The sequence below is a fragment of the Urocampus carinirostris genome, chromosome 17, assembly GCF_059441175.1.
Source record: "Urocampus carinirostris isolate Australia breed hairy pipefish chromosome 17, RoL_Ucar_1.0, whole genome shotgun sequence".
NCBI classification, from domain to species: Eukaryota; Metazoa; Chordata; class Actinopteri; order Syngnathiformes; family Syngnathidae; genus Urocampus; species Urocampus carinirostris.
This window is the reverse complement of record NC_142365.1, coordinates 33,215,149-33,233,435: the sequence shown is the minus strand read 5'-3', so window position 1 is coordinate 33,233,435 and position 18,287 is coordinate 33,215,149. Positions and strand designations below refer to the sequence as shown.

General features: G+C 40.3%; 1 protein-coding gene and 1 long non-coding RNA gene across 4 annotated transcripts in view; both read left to right on the top strand.

The window, feature by feature from the left end:
* rapgef6 (Rap guanine nucleotide exchange factor (GEF) 6) overlaps nucleotides 1-18,287 on the top strand; it is a 169,353-nt gene that overhangs the window by 10,328 nt on the left and 140,738 nt on the right. The gene's annotated exons all lie outside the window — the stretch shown is intronic.
* LOC148349839 (uncharacterized) lies at nucleotides 2,351-6,313 on the top strand. The gene is made up of 2 exons (XR_015847343.1): nucleotides 2,351-2,660; nucleotides 5,849-6,313. It is a non-coding gene; the product is annotated as an uncharacterized LOC148349839 (long non-coding RNA).

The following is an 18,287-nucleotide window of genomic DNA, read 5'->3' as shown; positions in this document are numbered from 1 at the left end:
TGATCATTGACCCATTGGTTAGGAAATGAAACGCCGGTATATAAATCCCAGCATACACCGCAGACGACTTTGCCTTTGGGGGAGAATCTAGTCGGTGGCTGCTTGCTTTAGTTGCAAGACTTTGCGACTTAATATGTAAGGCGCACTGTATTACAAGGCGCATGGTCAGCTTTTGAAAAAAATAAAGGCTTTTAGGTGCGCCTTATAGTGTGGAAAATACGGTAATTTAACCCAAGAGTTTAATATAACTCTGTTGCTATTACCGTAAATTCCGGACTATAGAGCGCACCTGATTATAAGCCGCACCCACCACATTTCGGGAGGAAAGCCGATTTTGTACAAACACAAGCCGCACCTGTATATTATCCGCATGCGCCCACATTGAAAAAACGCAATACAAACACGAAATTAACCCATACCCGATACAGTCCAAAAAACACAGCCGGCAAAATGAACGGAAAATGATACCGGTACTTAAGATTTAATGCAGACCTGCAGAGTCCGGGTGCCCGTTGAAAGTAATCCAAGGAAAAAAGTGTATATTTCCAAAGGTAAGGGTGGGAAAAATATATATCCACTATTGTCGCCCGCGTCCACAAACATGTCTCACCTTTACTCCACTTCCCGTCAGCCCGCTTTTGCCCCGCCCCTTTTTTCTCATTTGCTCGTGCAAAACATCAGAATAAGTTTCTAAAATAAATACATTACAAAAATATACAGTTGCAAATACATATTATACATGGTTACACATATTTACAAAGAAAGACGGTACACCGAAAGAGTTTTCAAAGCTTTAATAATAATATTATAACTTTCATCTCAAACCGTGCATGTGAAGGGTAGCAAAACGCTACTAGCAACACGCTCGCAACACAGTAAACAGCTCTGTTAAAAAAACATACCGTACTTGCGGTAAGCACGGTAAACTGTCCTCATCTTCCTCCTTATAACTGACGTCATCAAAGTTGTCTTCCGACAGTATGGCAAAGAGAATTTGTCATATAGACAAATAAACATGACTTGACATGACCATTAATCAACCAAAGAACATTGAGGAAACTTTTCTAAAGGCGAACCTGTTTGAAGCACCAGGAAGCATCTATTCCACGGCCTGCCAGCCAACTATTGTTTTAAAGTAAACATGCTACTGCTTCCTGTGGGCACCCGTTCTCGAAATGCCATCCCGTCGCTGCCTCACGTCATTGCCGGCGCATGCATGTTCTAACAAAATTGCGCTAACAAATTGGCGAAATGAAAAAAAAAACCCAAGTCAATACATTCTGTTCTGCAGAGCAGGCATCAACATGTATGCAGCTTCCTGCATGGAATTCGCATGGAGGACACAGGTGAACTAACCTAACAAAGACCCAAAAAGTCAATGATTCAGATTCAGATTCAGATTTACTTTATTGTCATTCGTGTAAACGTGTATACAGAACGAAATGTCGATACATCTGACCCGCACAGTTTCTTTGAACGTCAGCCGGGATAGATAAGATTAACCATGTCTTCGTCAGAATTTTAGCGCAGCAGTTCGTCATCTTGCGGTTCGATGCCACTTCCAGTTGTTAAATGGTCCAGTTTATTGTCCAGAGAGCGAACGTTGGAGAGGAAAATGGATGGGAGAGGCGTTTTGCAGGGTTTAGCCTTTAGCCTAGCTGTTAGCCCGGCCCGACAACCTTGCTTCCTCGTCCGGCGGCCACGCCGCTGTCTTGCCACTCTGCTTCGCTGCTTAGTAGGCCGCTGGGTCTTGTTGACATAGCAGTCCGTGGCTAAAAAACACTCCCGAGTGGTCATAGCACCGAGCTTGATGACGAGGCCAAAGTAAAATATTCATAATGAGGATCGACCAATAAAGGTTTTTCAGGACAGATACCGATACCAATTATTAGCATTAAGAGGATGTTAATAACCAATATTTGGAGCCGATATTTATTTGCTCTAAAACCTTGAATATGCATATATGTATGTATATATATATATATATATATATATATATATATATATATATATATATATATATATATACATATACCAAAACCCCTAAAAAAAACCTAAAAGTGAAAATCTGCGAAGTAGCAACGCCCCCTTCATAAAAAAAATAAAATAAAATCTCATCTCATTATCTGCACCGCTTATCCTTATTAGGGTCGCGGGGGGGCTGGAGCCCATCCGAGCCATCAGTGGGCAGGGGACACCCTGAACTGGTTGCCAGCCAATCGCAGCTGCAAATCACATTAGTTCTCACAGCTAGCTGCGTTCTTCAACGCACGACCCGAGTGATCCACCGCTAAGAGTCGTACAGCTGGGTGATTTTACGTCTGCCCGGGACGATCATAGACAAATTCACGACAGGGTTTTTACTTGCGCGCACCGCGGGTGCCGTTTGGTCGCTCCCGCGAGCGAGCCCCTAACCCGCTACTTTCGGGCGCGATACGCACGACACCGACACAGTTACGTCCGCCGCCTTTTGCCCGCTGCGCGCGGACGGCCGCCTGTCGTCGCGCCGCGCTACTGGGGTCGTTGGACGAGCGGGCTCCCCACCAGTTACGGGGGTAGCCCCATCACGCCGCCGCCTTTTCTCGCGTCGCGCCTTGTGACGCTGCGTCTGCCGAACTCCGTTGCGCGGCCCGGGAGTGACCTCCGGCAACTTCCCCCATGTATGTAATATATATATATATATATATATATATATATATATATATGTATAATATATATGTGTAATATATATGTGTATAATATTTATGTGTATAATATATATATATATATATATATATATATATATATATATATATATATATGTAATGTATGTATGTATGTATGTATGTATGTGTATATATATATTTTTATATATATATATATATATATATATATATATGTGTGTGTTGAATGATGCGTCTAGGACGCAGGGACGCGGGCAAACGAGAACACTGCATATATATGTTAAAATTAAGCACATATTTAAGTTCATCTATACATAATTTAATCTGAATAAACTTCGTGAACCTTTAACTTCTACATAATTTTTGAATGAAAATTTGAATTTGACAGTTAGGAATGCATCATATCTACAGTATGTTGTCATTATATTATAATTTTATATAAAATATTTTTTTACATTTTTATCCTGGAGTGCTATGTCTAATCTCCTTGTAAACCTTTTCCACTACTATGACAATCCAAACGATTCGAATTCTGATCTTAAAAAGTGCTGTTCATTGATTTTTGTTATTGCTTCTTAAATCATTATATAATGTTTCTCACCTACTGTCAGGAATTCACTGTTCCAAAAGAATCTCTTTACCTAAACTCTAGGCTATGTTTGGACTAGGTTCACCAACCATCTCAATCTGAGTTTGCATCTTTTTGTTGCTTTTGGTATGTCTAACCTGCTACTTGACAGGTTTGAAAGGAATGCGACCACAATCACCTTGGGAATGTTCGGAATGTGAAAGTTGCATTCCCGGAACGTGTCCAAGCGAACAATCATGGCAAAAACAAAGCTTCCTGCTTTGTACCCCTGGCAATCTGTAGAACATAGAAGAATATTTTTTGGCCTCAAACAAAGTGCTAAGAGGAAATTGAAGATTGGGGCTCAGTTGTTGGCTTGATTGTGAAAGGTCTGGTACCTCCAAAAACCTTGTCCAAAAACATGAAATGAAATTATCTGCATTTATATAGCGCTTTTCAAGTCAATTACTTCCCTAAGCGCTTTACAGTGTGCTTCACATTTCCCAATAGCGGCCTTGTATTGCAGCCATGTAAGACGCTAACCTGCTTATTGGGGGTATTAGGGGGTCAGTGTCTTACCCAAGGAGACTTCAACATGTAACATGGACAAGCCGGGATTCGAACTGGGATCCCTTGATCCCAGGACGAGCGCTCTACCTCCTGAGCTACTGCCGCCCCATAAGAAAAAAGTGTGCTGTTTGGTCACTTTACGTTTTCATGTTTTCCTGCTTGTGTTTTATAGCACTCGTTTTAGCTTGCACGAAACAATACAGCGACGTCTAGTGGTTTGATGTGATACAGTGTCCTCTTAACAGGTTACAGTCAAAATTCATTGTAGACTTTAGCTGGTAACTTCAAAAAACACTTTTCAAAAGAAACATTTGTTAATGTGTAAACTTGAAGTTCCTCGCTTCATTACTATAGGCCAGAACTCGGAAACTTATGGCTCCCGAGCAATGTTCCCTCTAATTTTCCACGGGTCTTAGCGTTCACACAAAGTCGGTGAGCAGCGCTTGAAACAACAGTGAGCAACCATAATCCCAAGCGTAGCAAGATAATTAATTATCAAACATGTCCAAAACTTGACATCAAGTTACATTTTGCTGAGTTTCCGGCAATGCAAAATTATTTTTCTCATTTGAAGGAATTGACTAATGTACTATTGCAAAGGTTGTATGGCCTACAAATGTCGTTTGTTCTTACAATTCTTTCACAAGATATCCATTTCTTTTTATTTCGTGATATATTTTGTCGCATAATATAAACATTTTGGGGGGCTTATTTAGTCGGTTGTAAGATACAGAATTGTACTTAATCACATTTTTACATTTTTTGGTAGAAGCACAATGTTGGCAACAAGATTCATTTGATATAATTAGAAATTATTTGAATGCAACATAAACTTTTTCTTCTTTTTTGCCTGTTTTTTTCTACTTTTTAAAAATTCTTTTACAAAAAATCTCATTGTGTTTATTTTTTCGAGCTGTTACTTTTGTCTTTTTGTTCTCTATTTCCTTTTTTCCTACATTTCTTTTTCTTTTTTTTCTGTCTTTTTTCTAAATTCTCTCTTCCTTTTGTTTATTTTTTTCTCAGCTTTTCAGTACTTTTTCATTTTGGTATCTTTTTCTTTTTGTTCTATTCCCCCTTCCTTTTAGTCATTTTGTGCGTAATTTTACATAATATTTAGTCATGTTGGGATTAAAGAAGCAAAAACAACCCGAAGAGCTGTTTAGGACCCGAAAGGGCCGGTTCCTTTTAGTGAGCCGAGCCGAAGAAGACTTTACTAACTTTACTCAACTTCGTTCTCCTTCGACTTGACTTCAAAATACCGCCATCACCAAGATGCCATGTGTTTCCAAAGGCTTGCAAAAGTTGTTCTTTGCTTCTTATCAGAGCAACATCTACTGGTCAAATAATATGCCTAATTTATTATGCCTTGGCATAATGACCAACAAAATTTCTTAATTGAATGTGATGCAGTGTGCAGCCCCCTCCTAAGCTAATAGCGTTAGGACTCCCAAGTAAACAAATAGGAGTCTGAGTGATTTATATTTTTTAAAAGCCCCAGTGGCCTTGCTTCCTAGGTGGGTTGCACGACAATTGAACACAATAGGAAAATGACATTTTATAAATCCTTCTTTTGGAACCTTTAGTAATAGTATTGGTTCAACTTTTAATACATTTGTTGGGATTAAGTGATTTCTTACTTTAAGGGGGGCCTCGTAGAAATAGGCGTAGGAATAAAGGGATATTGTAAAATAGATCAGAATTGTCGTAATTGTCATTGATATACTGTAAACATGGTGAAACACTGCAACAAGATTAGACATTGCATTTCAGGTTAAACATGTAATAAAGTCTATAGAGATAATAAGACAACGTAGTGCTTAGAGACTGGCCCAAGTTACAATAGTGCAATGAGAGAATAGTGCAATGAGAGAATAGAGCATTGTAGCAATAGTGCAATATATAAAGTAGTGCAATCAAATTAACAACAACAAAAATTTCCAAATAGGTTGCAAGTTATATATATATATTCAGATTAGCACGCTTGCTTAGGGTGGTGATAGCCCTTAGGAAGAAGCTGTCTCTAAGCCTGTTTCTCCTTGTTTTAAAGGACCTGTAACACCTACCAGAAAGAAAATGGGTCAAAGAAGTTGTGGCTTGGGTGAAAAGAGCCCCTTATAATATTGACAGCTCTGCTGCAGTATCACAAGCCTGCAATGTCCTCCAAGCTGGGCTGAGGACAGCCAATGATCTACTGGTCGTTTTGATTATTCTTTGTTTTTTTCTGTCTACACATCTATGCATATATTTCATTAAAAGACGGGCATCACTAGATAGAATAGTCATTTACCACATCAAGAATGTATGAAATGTAATTTTGATTACTATCATGTTAACGACATTGAAAAAAACAGCATTTTCTTTAAAAATAAGGACATTTCTAAGCTACCCCATTCTTTTTAACGGTAGTGAATATCAACTCATCGGACCAGATGTGGATAAAAACGGGGGTACTTGGATGCCTTACTGTTCTACAAATACAGTCCAATACAAATAAAAATGCTGTGTTACGAAAGTGTAGTCTCATTTAATTTCTTATGGTTAGGAAAGGTTTTGGTGGCCTTTGATTTTTGATAATAGAATTCCAAGTCTCAAATATTTAATGTCCCTAAAGCTCACTAAAATGTTCAACCTTTTAAAATCGTCCTTAAGAACTTAACTTAGTTGCTACTTTTATGACTTAAACCAGCAAGTTGGTGCAACGCGCCCTTTAAAAGGAAAACATTAAACATCCTTCCAGTGGGCGTCCATGGCAACCAGCAGCTTTTTGTGCAAGCTCCAGTTGATACACATAATAATGTCCTCTGCTAGCCTAGCATTTAGTGTGTGCCAAAACAAATATTGTATTTCTATCCAGGGAAAAGTTTATAGTCGTTTAATTCGACCTGTTTGGCAGCTAATTTCAGCTTCCTTCTCAAAGGTGGTTTCATTTGAGAGTGTCGCTTTTATTACGTCCAGTAGGGGGCACCATTATTGCATACTTGCTTTTACATGCCTCACAGACATACTAACAAAAGGCATGACAAGTGTTTGGTCCAAAAATAGTAACAACTTCAAGCATTACTATCATGCGCGGTGTAAAGGTGTTTTTCTCAAACAGTACATCGCTTCAACTTGGGCTTTGGTAGAAGGGGGACTACTGATAAAAACTAGACAATTCCCGCAGCAATTGTAAGAGTTGTGATTGATCTGGAAGTTGATACAGGGATAAAGCATAAAGTTTTTAATTGGGAGAGCTGGATTTGTACATTTTTACTTGGTTCTGTGGGGGGGCTCCGCCATTTTTTGACTTGGAAAAGAATCAATTGAGCCCAATTATTTTACTAATTCGTTAGCATGTGTCTCCATTAGCATATTTTTTTCGCATGTAGCAGTTAGCATTTAGCCTTTAGCATCACTTTTTAGCATGTATCTGTTAGCATAACTCAATAACACGAGGCCATTAAAATAATTTGTAAATATGAAGTCGTTAAGATATAGCCATTACCAATTTTTTTTTGCATGAAACAGTAAGTATTTAGCCGTTAGCATCACTTTTTAGCACAGACCTGGGCACTCCGGTCCTGGAGGGCCATACGTCCTGCCAGATTTTGAAGTTTGCTCTTCTTTAACTCAGGTAATACAAATTATAACCTTGTTAGCAAGCTAGCAAGTGCTCCTGTATTGGATCAGAGAAACCTAAAAAATCATGCAGAACATACGGCCCTCCAGGACCGGAGTGCCCAGGTCTGTTTTAGCATGTATCCATTAGCATAACTCATCAACATGAGGCCATTAGCATAAATTGTAAATACGAATTCGTCAAAATATAGCCATTACCAAAGTTTTTTAGCATGAAAATATTAGCATTTAGCCCTTAGCATCACTTTTCAGCATGCGCTTGTTAGCATTACCCATTAACATGAAGCCATTAGCATACTATGTAAATATGAAGTCGTTAAAATATAGCCATTGCCAAAAAAAATTAGCATGAAGAAGTTAGCATTAAATAATTAGCATAACTTTTTAACAGGTATCCATTAGCATAACTCATCAACATGAGCCAAATAGCAAAATTTTTAAATATGACGTCGTAACAATATTGCCATTACCAAAATATTTTAGCATGAAAAAGTTAGCATTTAGCCGTTAGCATCACTTTTTAGCATGTACCCTTCAGCATAACTCATCAACATGAACCCATTAGCATAATTTGTAAATATGAAGTCATTAAAATATAGCCATTACCAAAAAATTTTAACAAGAAGGAGTTAGCATTTAGCTGATAGCATCACTTTTTAGTATGTATCCATTAGCATAACTCATTGACATGATCCATTAGCATAATTTGTAAATATTAAGTTGTTACAATATAGCCATTCCCAAAATTTTTTAGCATGAAGAAGTTAGCATTTAGCCATTAGCATCACTCTTCAGCAGTTACCCATTAACATAACTCATCAACATAATAATAATAATAATAATAATAATTTCCTTTGTATTGTCATTCTTTGTAAGAACGAAATGTCGATAACCTGACCCGTTGTAGCGAGTCGATGCAGCCGCAGCCAACAGAGGGCGCCGCCATTATACCAATTAGGTATGTCTCGGCCGAGGCGCGAACCAGCGACCTCCCAGTCTCAAAGCGGGCACACTACCATCTAGGCTACTGAGCTGGTACATGAGACCATTGGCATAATTTGTAAATATGAAGTCGTTAAAATATAGCCGTTACCAACATTTGTTAATATGAAGAAGTTAGCATTGCCGACAGTGTTACAGCTAGCTTGCTCAAATACTTGGGCTGGCTGTGCCTGCCCAACTAATCACCAACAGTGTTTACAGCTAGCTTGCGCTAATGTTTGGGCAGCCTATGCCAGCTCAACACCTTGTTAGCGGCGCATATAGCTGTTAGCATCCTCTCGCTAGCATCCACTCTTTGGAATTCACCATTTACCCATGGTTAAAAGTAATGTGGGTCGGGCCCCCTCAAGCCACCATGGACAGTCCCTGCTTAGTCCCTACTATGTATGTATGTATGTATGTATGTACCCATTAGCATAACTCATTAACATGAATCCATTAGCATAATTTGTAAATATAAAGTTGTTACAATATAGCCATTCCCAAAATTTTTAGGCATGAAGAAGTTAGCATAGCCCACAGTGTTTACAGCTAGTTTGCGCTAATACTTGCCCATTGCGGACAGTGTTCACAGCTAGCTTGAGCTAATACTTGGTCTGGCTGTGCCAGCCCAACTCGTCACCAATAGTTTCTAGAGCTAGCATGAGTAAGCCACCCTAGACACTCCCTGCTTACTAAGACTACAATCTGGAAAAGCCCTCGTTTCCATGACTACCCATAGAAATGAATGGGCCCATGTATTTTGGATGGGAGAATCTCAAAATCCATTATTCCGGATGGGGACTTTTTTTGGTCTCCGGCGACTTGTATCGCTGTCAAAAGACAAGCCACAAAAGTCACGGTCGGGCCGGAATTTTTGGTATATGAATCGATGGGGTACTCAAAAAGCTCTGGGAGGAGTTCCCCGTTAAAATTCGGGGGAAGAAGATAGATATAGTGCTTACAGCACTTGGCAATGTAGTCATGCCTTGCTGAAGCAATCACAACTAACTAGACAGTTCCTGCGGCAATTGTAAGAGTTGTGATTGATCTGGAAGATGATCCCGGTATGTATATATAACCCCGGTTGTTAGCATTATGAGTTAGCATAAAGTTTTTAGCTCAGAGAGATCTTTCTGTCATTTTTTACTTGGTTCTGTGGGTTCAGTGTTTACAGCTAGCTTGCGCTAATACTTGGGCTGGCTGTGCCAGCCCAACCCATTGCGGACAGTGTTTACATCTAGCTTGGCAGATGTTGGTAGAGAACCGTTAGCGCTGAGTTGTTAGCATTATGAGTTAGCAGAAAGTTTCTAACTCGGAGAGATGTTTCGGTCATTTTTTACTTGGTTCTGTGGGGGGACTCCGCCCCCCCACACCCCCCGGTACTGGCTAGTTCATTTCGGATGGGCCCATAATCGTTAACTACAAGGACATGCCAAAATTCACATTCATGGTAAAAACGTAGTAATAACACTGTTATTACACTTTAAAAACTTTTAATATATACATGTTCAAATAGAATGGGGCGTTCGATTTGAGTTTGCCCATCCGGAATCCATTGAGCCCAATCATTTTGCTAATTTGTTAGCATGTGGCCATTACCAAAATTTTTTAGCATGAAGAAGTTAGCATTTAGCCGTTAGCATCACTCTTTAGCAGTTTCCCATTAACATAACTCATTAACATGACGTCATTAGCATAATTTGTAAATATGAAGTCGTTAAAATATTGCCATTACCAAAAATGTTTAGCATTAAAAAGTTAGCATTTAGCCCTTGGCATCACTTTTTAGCATGTATCTATTAGCATAAGTTATTAACATAAAGCTTAATTTCTGAACATGAAGTCGTTAAAATACAGCCATTACCAAAATTTCTCACTATGAAGAAGTAGGCATTGCCGACAGCTAGCTTGCTCTGCGCCAGCCCAACCCATTGTCGACAGTGTTTGCAGCTAGCTTGCGCTAAAACTTGGGCTGGCACAGCCAGCCCAACTAATCGCCAACAGTTTTTATTGCTAGCATGAGTAAGCTAACATCAACCTGCGCTAATCACCAACAGTGTCAACAGCTGGCTTGCACTAATATTTGAACTGGCTATGCCAGCCCAACAATTTGCTCGCGGCGCACATAGCTTAGCATTCTCTCGTTAGCATCCACTCTTTGGAATTCACCATTTACCCATGGTTAAAAGTAATGTGGGTCGGGCCCCCTCAAGCCACCATGGACAGTCCCTGCTTAGTCCCTACTATGTATGTATGTATGTATGTACCCATTAGCATAACTCATTAACATGAATCCATTAGCATAATTTGTAAATATAAAGTTGTTACAATATAGCCATTCCCAAAATTTTTAGGCATGAAGAAGTTAGCATAGCCCACAGTGTTTACAGCTAGTTTGCGCTAATACTTGCCCATTGCGGACAGTGTTCACAGCTAGCTTGAGCTAATACTTGGTCTGGCTGTGCCAGCCCAACTCGTCACCAATAGTTTCTAGAGCTAGCATGAGTAAGCATATCTTCAACATCTCATCGCTAATACTTGGGCCGGCTACGCCAGCCCAACACCTTGCTAGCGGCGCACATAGCTGTTAGCATCCTCTCGCTAGCATCCACTCTTTGGAATTCACCATTTACCCATGGTTAAAGGTAATGTGGGTCGGGCCCCCTCAAGCCACCCTGGACAGTCCCTCTTTAGTCCCTACTAACCTCTGAAAAGGCCCTCGTTTCCATGACTACCCATAGAAATGAATGGGCCCATGTATTCCGGATAGGAGATTCTCAAAACCCATTATTCCGCAAGGGGCCCCGGAGACTCGTATCGAAAATCTGTATTGTCGCAGGAGAGTCCTGATTCGGCCGAAATTTTTGGTATATGAATCGTTGGGCTACTCCAAAAGCTCTGGGAGGAGAGGCCCGTCAAAATTCGGCGGGAGAAGATAGATATAATAATAAAGAGATCTCGGGGGATTATAATAGTTGTGCCTGAAGCAATCACAACTACTTATTGAATAAAATCTCGGGGGATGATAATAGTTGTGCCTGCTTCGCACTTACAGCACTTGGCAATGTAATTGTGCCTTGCTGAAGCAATCACAACTAGTAATAAGAAGAAAACGGGGGATTATAATAGTTGTGCCTGCTTCGCTTGTAAATATGAAGTCGTTACAATATTGCTTCGCAGGCATTGCCCTGTGCCTTCAGCACTTGGCAATGTAGTTGTGCCTTGCTGAAGCAATCACAACTAATAATAATAATATCTGGGCGGATTATAATAGTTGTGCCTGCGTCTGTATCGCGGGTAAAATTTTGCGATTTTTTTTTTTTGCCCGTGGTTGCCCGCGGTGGAAAATGTGCAATATTGGCCAGCGACTGTTCCGCGTCCTTCCGGCGACTGTTCCGCGTCCTTATCGCTGGTAACCGCGGCGGCATCGCTGTGCCGCCCGCGGTTTCCTGTGGTCTAAAGTTTTGAGCAGCGCAAAACTTTTTCGCGCGGCCAACCGCGTGTGAATTTCTTACCGCGTGTAAAGCACGGCTGTATCTCGTCTGTATCGTGGTCTCAAAAGCGTCCAACAGCGTCTGCTTCACGGGCAGAAATTTCTGGCCGTGATTCAGCCTCGATACGCCCGTAAAAGGCTGTGTGACCGTGCCTTAATAATAAGATCTCGAGGGATTATATTAGTTGTACTTGCTTACAGCACTTCGCAATGTAGTCGTGCCTTGCTGGAGCTAAATAGCCTTGTGGTTTTCTTTAAACAATGTATTTTGTTTTTTGTTAAATTGCACTGCCCCCTTTTTAATAAACCAAAACATTCTTAATATTGATAAATTTGTAATCGTACATTGAAACTTTGATGGGTGGCGGTAAGCCATAATAGAGACTCCGAATATTTAAAAGAAATATGGATTTGTTGTCATTTTAAAATCTTTCCCAAAGGAACTGAAGCAGAAATTGAATGATCAGCGTAAAAAATAAAGGAAACAAACCAACACTTGAATAAATTAATAAATAAAAAGCTGATACATTGTTTTTCTTCTTTAAACTTAAGAGCCTAATTCTGCCTTAAGATTTGGAAATCCACTTAAAAAGAAATTTGCAATTCTAAAAATAAATGAAGTTTGAACCACTCTTCCTTAACAGTTAATGATATATAAAGTTTCAATGGTACTGTACTGTACTTAAGAAAATAGCATAATTTGTAGTTATGAAGTCACACATTAAGAAATTTGCTCCCTCATTGGTCAATAAAAGAAAATGAACGCAAATTTAATGTTGGTTTGATATTTTTTACCTTTTTAAATTATATTTTTTTATTTATTTTAACATTTATATTGGATTTTACAATGAAAATCCGCCTTTTCACATGTGAGAGCTTCTTGCCTCAGATGCTAGCTGACAGCACCACTGGGTGCTTACTGCACAAAACCTGCAGAAAGAAGTGCACCGCAAAATATAACCCTCTAAGGAGTCTAAGCTGTATTTAGCAACGATTAATATGGTAATTTAAAAACATGGCTTGAAAGGACATGGGTAAGGTCTGCATTATTGGGAAGTTTTGTTGTGTGATGACCTGCAGTCTATCTGGTTTCTTCAAACAGTGATCAATTGAAAAATATCAACAACAGGAAAACTCACAATAGTTTTGCCAGAGTTCTGCCTGCCGCTAACCTGCCAAGTGTCCAGACTCTGTCAAAATCTCATTGCGTTTTTGAAAGCGCAACGGGCAGATAATGTCTACAGCGTGTTGGCATCAATAGTCAAGTCAAGTCATTTTTATTTGTATAGCCCTAAATCACGAAGAGTCTCAAAGGGCTTCACAGATTATTACACTATATTACACAGACTATTTTTTCAGCCGACGAGAAGAGTAGGTTATTCATATGCTATGGAGTAGAAGTGAGTTTTAAGTTTAGATTTAAACATTTCCACTGAGGTTGCAGATCGGATCTCAGGGGGAAGAGCATTCCACAGTACCGGTGCCCGGATGGAGAACGCTCTCGAACCAGCAGAACACTTCTTTGCTCTTGGGATCACCAGAAGACCGGCACTCTCAGATCGTAGGCTTCGGACCGGGACGTAGGGGCAAATCAGATCTGAAAGATAAGAGGGAGCAAGTCCATGTATGATTTTGTACAATACTAAGAGAACCTTGAAATCACATCTATGGCTAACTGGGAGCCAATGCAGGTTAGCCAAAATCGGTGTTATGTGATCGTACTTTTTTGTCCTAGTTAAAAGCCTCGCTGCGGCATTTTGTACCAGCTGAAGTGACTTGATTCTAGACTTCGGGAGACCAGAAAGTAGTGCATTACAGTAATCGAGACGGGAGGTGACAAACGCATGAATTATAATTTCCGCATCAGACTGAGACAGTATTGAACGGATTTTAGCAATGTTACGAAGATGGAAGAAAGCGGTTCAAGTAGTTTTCTTTACATGCATTTCAAAGGATAGATCAGGGTCAAATATGACACCTAAATTTTTAACTGAGTCACTCTGTGTGATGTGACATTTGTCAATGTTCACAGCAGTTTTTGAGAATATATCACGGCATTTAGATGGACCAATGACTAACATTTCGGTCTTTTCAGAGTTAAGACGCAAGAAATTGAGTGACATCCACTCTTTTATCTCAATGAGGCAGGCCTCCAAATTTCCACAGTTTAGTGTGTGAGATTCCTCCAACGGAAGATATAGTTGAGTGTCGTCTGCGTAGCAGTGGAAGCTGATATTGTACTTGCGAATAATATCACCTAATGGAAGCATGTAAATACTGAAAAGAAGGGGGCCAAGCACTGAACCCTGCGGAACACCGCAGGTAACATTAAAGGGCTCAGATGTCATTTCACCATATTTAACACAGTGCGTCCTATCTGAGAGGTAGGATCTGAACCACGAGAGGACGGTTCCTGAGAGACCAATCCATTTTTCCAACCGTTCTAGTAGGAAATTGTGGCGCACTGTGTCAAAAGCAGCACTAAGATCCAGCAGCAGCAAGAGTGATGAAGCGCCAGAATCCATTGCCAGTAGGAGATCATTTGTTACCTTGATCAGAGCTGTCTCAGTAGAGTGGTTAGCCCTGAATCCTGAATGCATGGATTCAAAAAGGTTATTCTCGGATATGAAAACATTTAGCTGCTGTGCCACTACTTTTTCAAGTACTTTAGAGAGGAAAGGTAGGTTTGACACAGGTCTATAATTACTTAAGATTTCTGGATCAAGGTTGGGTCTTTTCAGTGTGGGTTTAATAACGGCGGACTTAAAAGCTGCTGGAACTACACTTGAGGAGAGTGATATGTTTATAATATTTAGAACTGAAGGTCCAAGGACGCCAAAAAGACTTTTAATAAGTGAACCTGGGAGCGGGTCGAACTGGCAAGTTGTCGGTTCGGCCGCATTCACCCCCTGTTTGAGATCATCAAGTGACAGTTCACTAAAACGGGACAATTTCCCAGGACAGCCACCCTGTCGTGCATCTGTAGATTTCAGCCCTTTAGTATGTGTGGTATTAATAATTTCTTTAGCAATTTCTTCCTGTATGCATTGAATCTTCTTAGTAAAGAAGACCATTAAGTCATGAGCAGAGTGCGTCGAACTATCTGCAGTAGTCTGTTGCCTTGTAAGCGATGCTACAGTTTCAAAAAGTGCTTTGGGATTGTTCTTTTGAGACGCAATCACCTTCGAAAGATAGGCCGATTTTGCAGAGGCAAGGGCCGCTTTATACTTTAACAAGCTGTCACACCATGTTTAATGGAAAACCTCAAGCTTGGTAGTGCGCCATTTTCTTTCCAATTTCCTGCATTCTTGTTGAAGGGTTCTAGTTTCATCAGTAAACCAAGACGTGCGTCTTTTAGGACGTGATTTTAGCTTCATGGGCGCTATTGAATCCAGGACACTAGTCAGGGTGGTATTGAAATCATTTATGAGTGAGTCTATCGGGCCATTGTATGAAAGAAAGGACGCAACTGCTCCAGGAAGTAGTTCAAAGAGCTCAGAAACTGTGCCAGTGCTTATATTGCGTCCAGGAAGTAGTTCAAAGAGCTCAGAAACTGTGCCAGTGCTTATATTGCGTCCAGGAAGTAGTTCAAAGAGCTCAGAAACTGTGCCAGTGCTTATATTGCGTCCGCAAAATCCTTCAGCTTTTTTAACACTACTTTTAGCTAGCACCTCAAATGTAACTAAATAATGATCCGAGATAACGGTAGTACACGGTAACACCATGATGTTTGAGGTTAAAACTCCTCGAGTCAGAATCAAGTCTAGCGTGATCCCATCTTCATGGGTTGGCAAATCAACCAGTTGATTAAAACCAAATGCATCAATTAGAGAATTAAACGCAATAGTAAGTGAACTGAGTGGGGAGTTCATATGAATGTTAAAGTCCCCCATAATTATAATTTTGTCTGCATAGGTTACTAGTTCAGACAAAAGTTCAGCAAATTCGTCTAAGAAAGTTGTGTACGGCCCAGGTGTGCGATAGATAGTTATTACATAAATTGACAATGGAGAGGACCGCATCACAAGAGCCTCAAACGCCTTGTAATTATTAGTGGTACGAGGATTAAATTTGAGCGTTTTTTCAGAAATGAGCGCGACACCGCCACCCTTTTTTGACGTGCGTGCTACATGGCTACTCTCGTAGTCTGGGGGAGAAGCATAATTTAGCGCTAAATAATCATCCGGGCGTAACCAGGTTTCACAAAGACCCATACAGTTAAGTTTATAATCACGAATAATGTTATCAACAAGTAAAGCTTTTGGAGCAAGCGATCTAATATTTAACAGACCAAATTTTAGCTTTGCTGAATCATTTGACTTAGCTGAGCTCTTTGTAGTCTTTGTCGAGATCTTCAAAAGATGCCGCGGTTGTTGCTTTTCGTGCGCGCTGAGTGTAAAGCTTCGGTTGTCCGGCGAGGAATGAATGGTGGAATTAGTTACATCCTCGCGTTCATCTTGCTGCTTAGACTTCGCACGCTTCACACATCTACCTGCACGGCAACCACGCTTCTGTTTTCTGTCCTTACGGCGCAGCTGTCGTCGTTTATTAAGAGGAATAGCGGTCCACAAGGATGCCTGATCTCTTTGAAGTTCGCTCGGTATATCATAGGCGGTATAAAAAGTGCCCGAAAAGTCGAAATTTAGACGCCCACCCAACCGAATAAGTTCGTCCCTACTGTAAGTGTTTTTGGCCACACATGTGTCCAAAAGTGAAAGCAAAAAAGACAAGAGAACGGCAATAAATAGAAGATTAGCTGGAGAGCAACTAGCCGCAAGCATGCATCCATGCGCCGCCATGTTGATTCAATACAGTGAATGCCGCTCTTGCGTCTAGACGTTCATCTATCTCGTCCTGCGCTTGTAAATATCACATATATGCATTTAAAATCATATTAATTAGGAATAACAAGTACCATTAAACAGTGTTCATTTTACCTCTGAAAAGTGATGGGTCCCGGGGACTCGCATGCTCAAAAATCTATGGGTCCCAACAGAGATCTATAGGTCCCCAAAATTTTGTGTTATCGAGGTTGAAATTTTAAATCGGCGACAAGTATGTAATATAAATCTATATATTCATTCAGTTTTAATCATCACAGTTTATTGGTAATACAAATCAGTTATCGCTTCAAGATTTTTCAGTTCACAACAATATTGTACATTGTGCAAAATAATATTGCTGAAATAATTATATTAATCTATATTTTCATTCAGTTTTAATCATCACAGTCAATTGGTAATACAAAGCAGTTATCGCTTTAGATTTTTCAGTTCACAATATTGTAAATTATACAAAATAGTATTGCTGAAATATTAGTCCATATATTTATGCAGTTTTAATCATCACAGTTAATTGGTAAGACAAAGCAGTTATCACTTCAGATTTTTTCATATATTCTTCGTGCTTTGCTGTCACGCCACAGTTGTAATGCCTTCTCAAGGTCCAATCCATTATCATCCTCCTCATAGCGTAACCAGGAATAAAATTAAGTCCATTTTGGCAGAAAAGTCCTTATCTTGCTTAGGAGTATTATTTTGTTTATTTTCTTTCGTCGAGTCGTTCGCTTCAACACACGTGTTTTCCTAGCCTCTCGTGTTTTCTTCCGAAGAATTTCTCCGCAGTTTTATCGTGCCAGAATTATTGCCGTCGTTATCACTTTCTGCATTATCTCATCTCATTAGCCGTACCACTTATCCTCATTAGGGTCGTAGAGGGGGCTGGAGCCCATCCCAGCCATCTCCGGGCAGTGGGGAGGGGACACCCTGAACTGGTTGCCAGCCAATCGCAGGGCACACGGGGACAGACAACTCACTCGCTCATTTACACCTAGGGACAATTTGGACCGGCCAATTCACCTGAAATGCATGTTTTTGGAATGTGGGAGGAAACCAGAGTGCCTGGAAGAAACCGACGCAAGCACGGGGAGAACATACAAACTCCGCACAGGAAGTCTGGAGCTGGATTTGAACCCACGCAGGAGGTTCCTATAACATGAACTGTGCCGCACAAGCGCTAACCACTGTGCCGCCGTGCTTCCCACTTTCTGCATTATGTTTCGACTTATTACCGAGACCGAATAAATTACCAATTTTGTGTTGATTTTCACCTTCCCTCGACGACAACAACCTCAACAATGACGTAATATCGAAGCAACGAGACCTCGTTTGCCGAGATCGGCGTGCAGACGAAAACTCGAACCGCGAGACCAAAACAACAATGGCGCATCTGCCTGACGAAAAGTTTGGAGTGCGGTAAATCTTTGTTAAAAATAAAAGTAATCGGGTAATAATGACAATTTTTTGTCGAAAAGGTTGCGTCCCGGGGAAGCACGTTGATTTGACAAGGGCCAAAGACAAATCATGTTTATTCGTAAATAAAGTAAAAACAT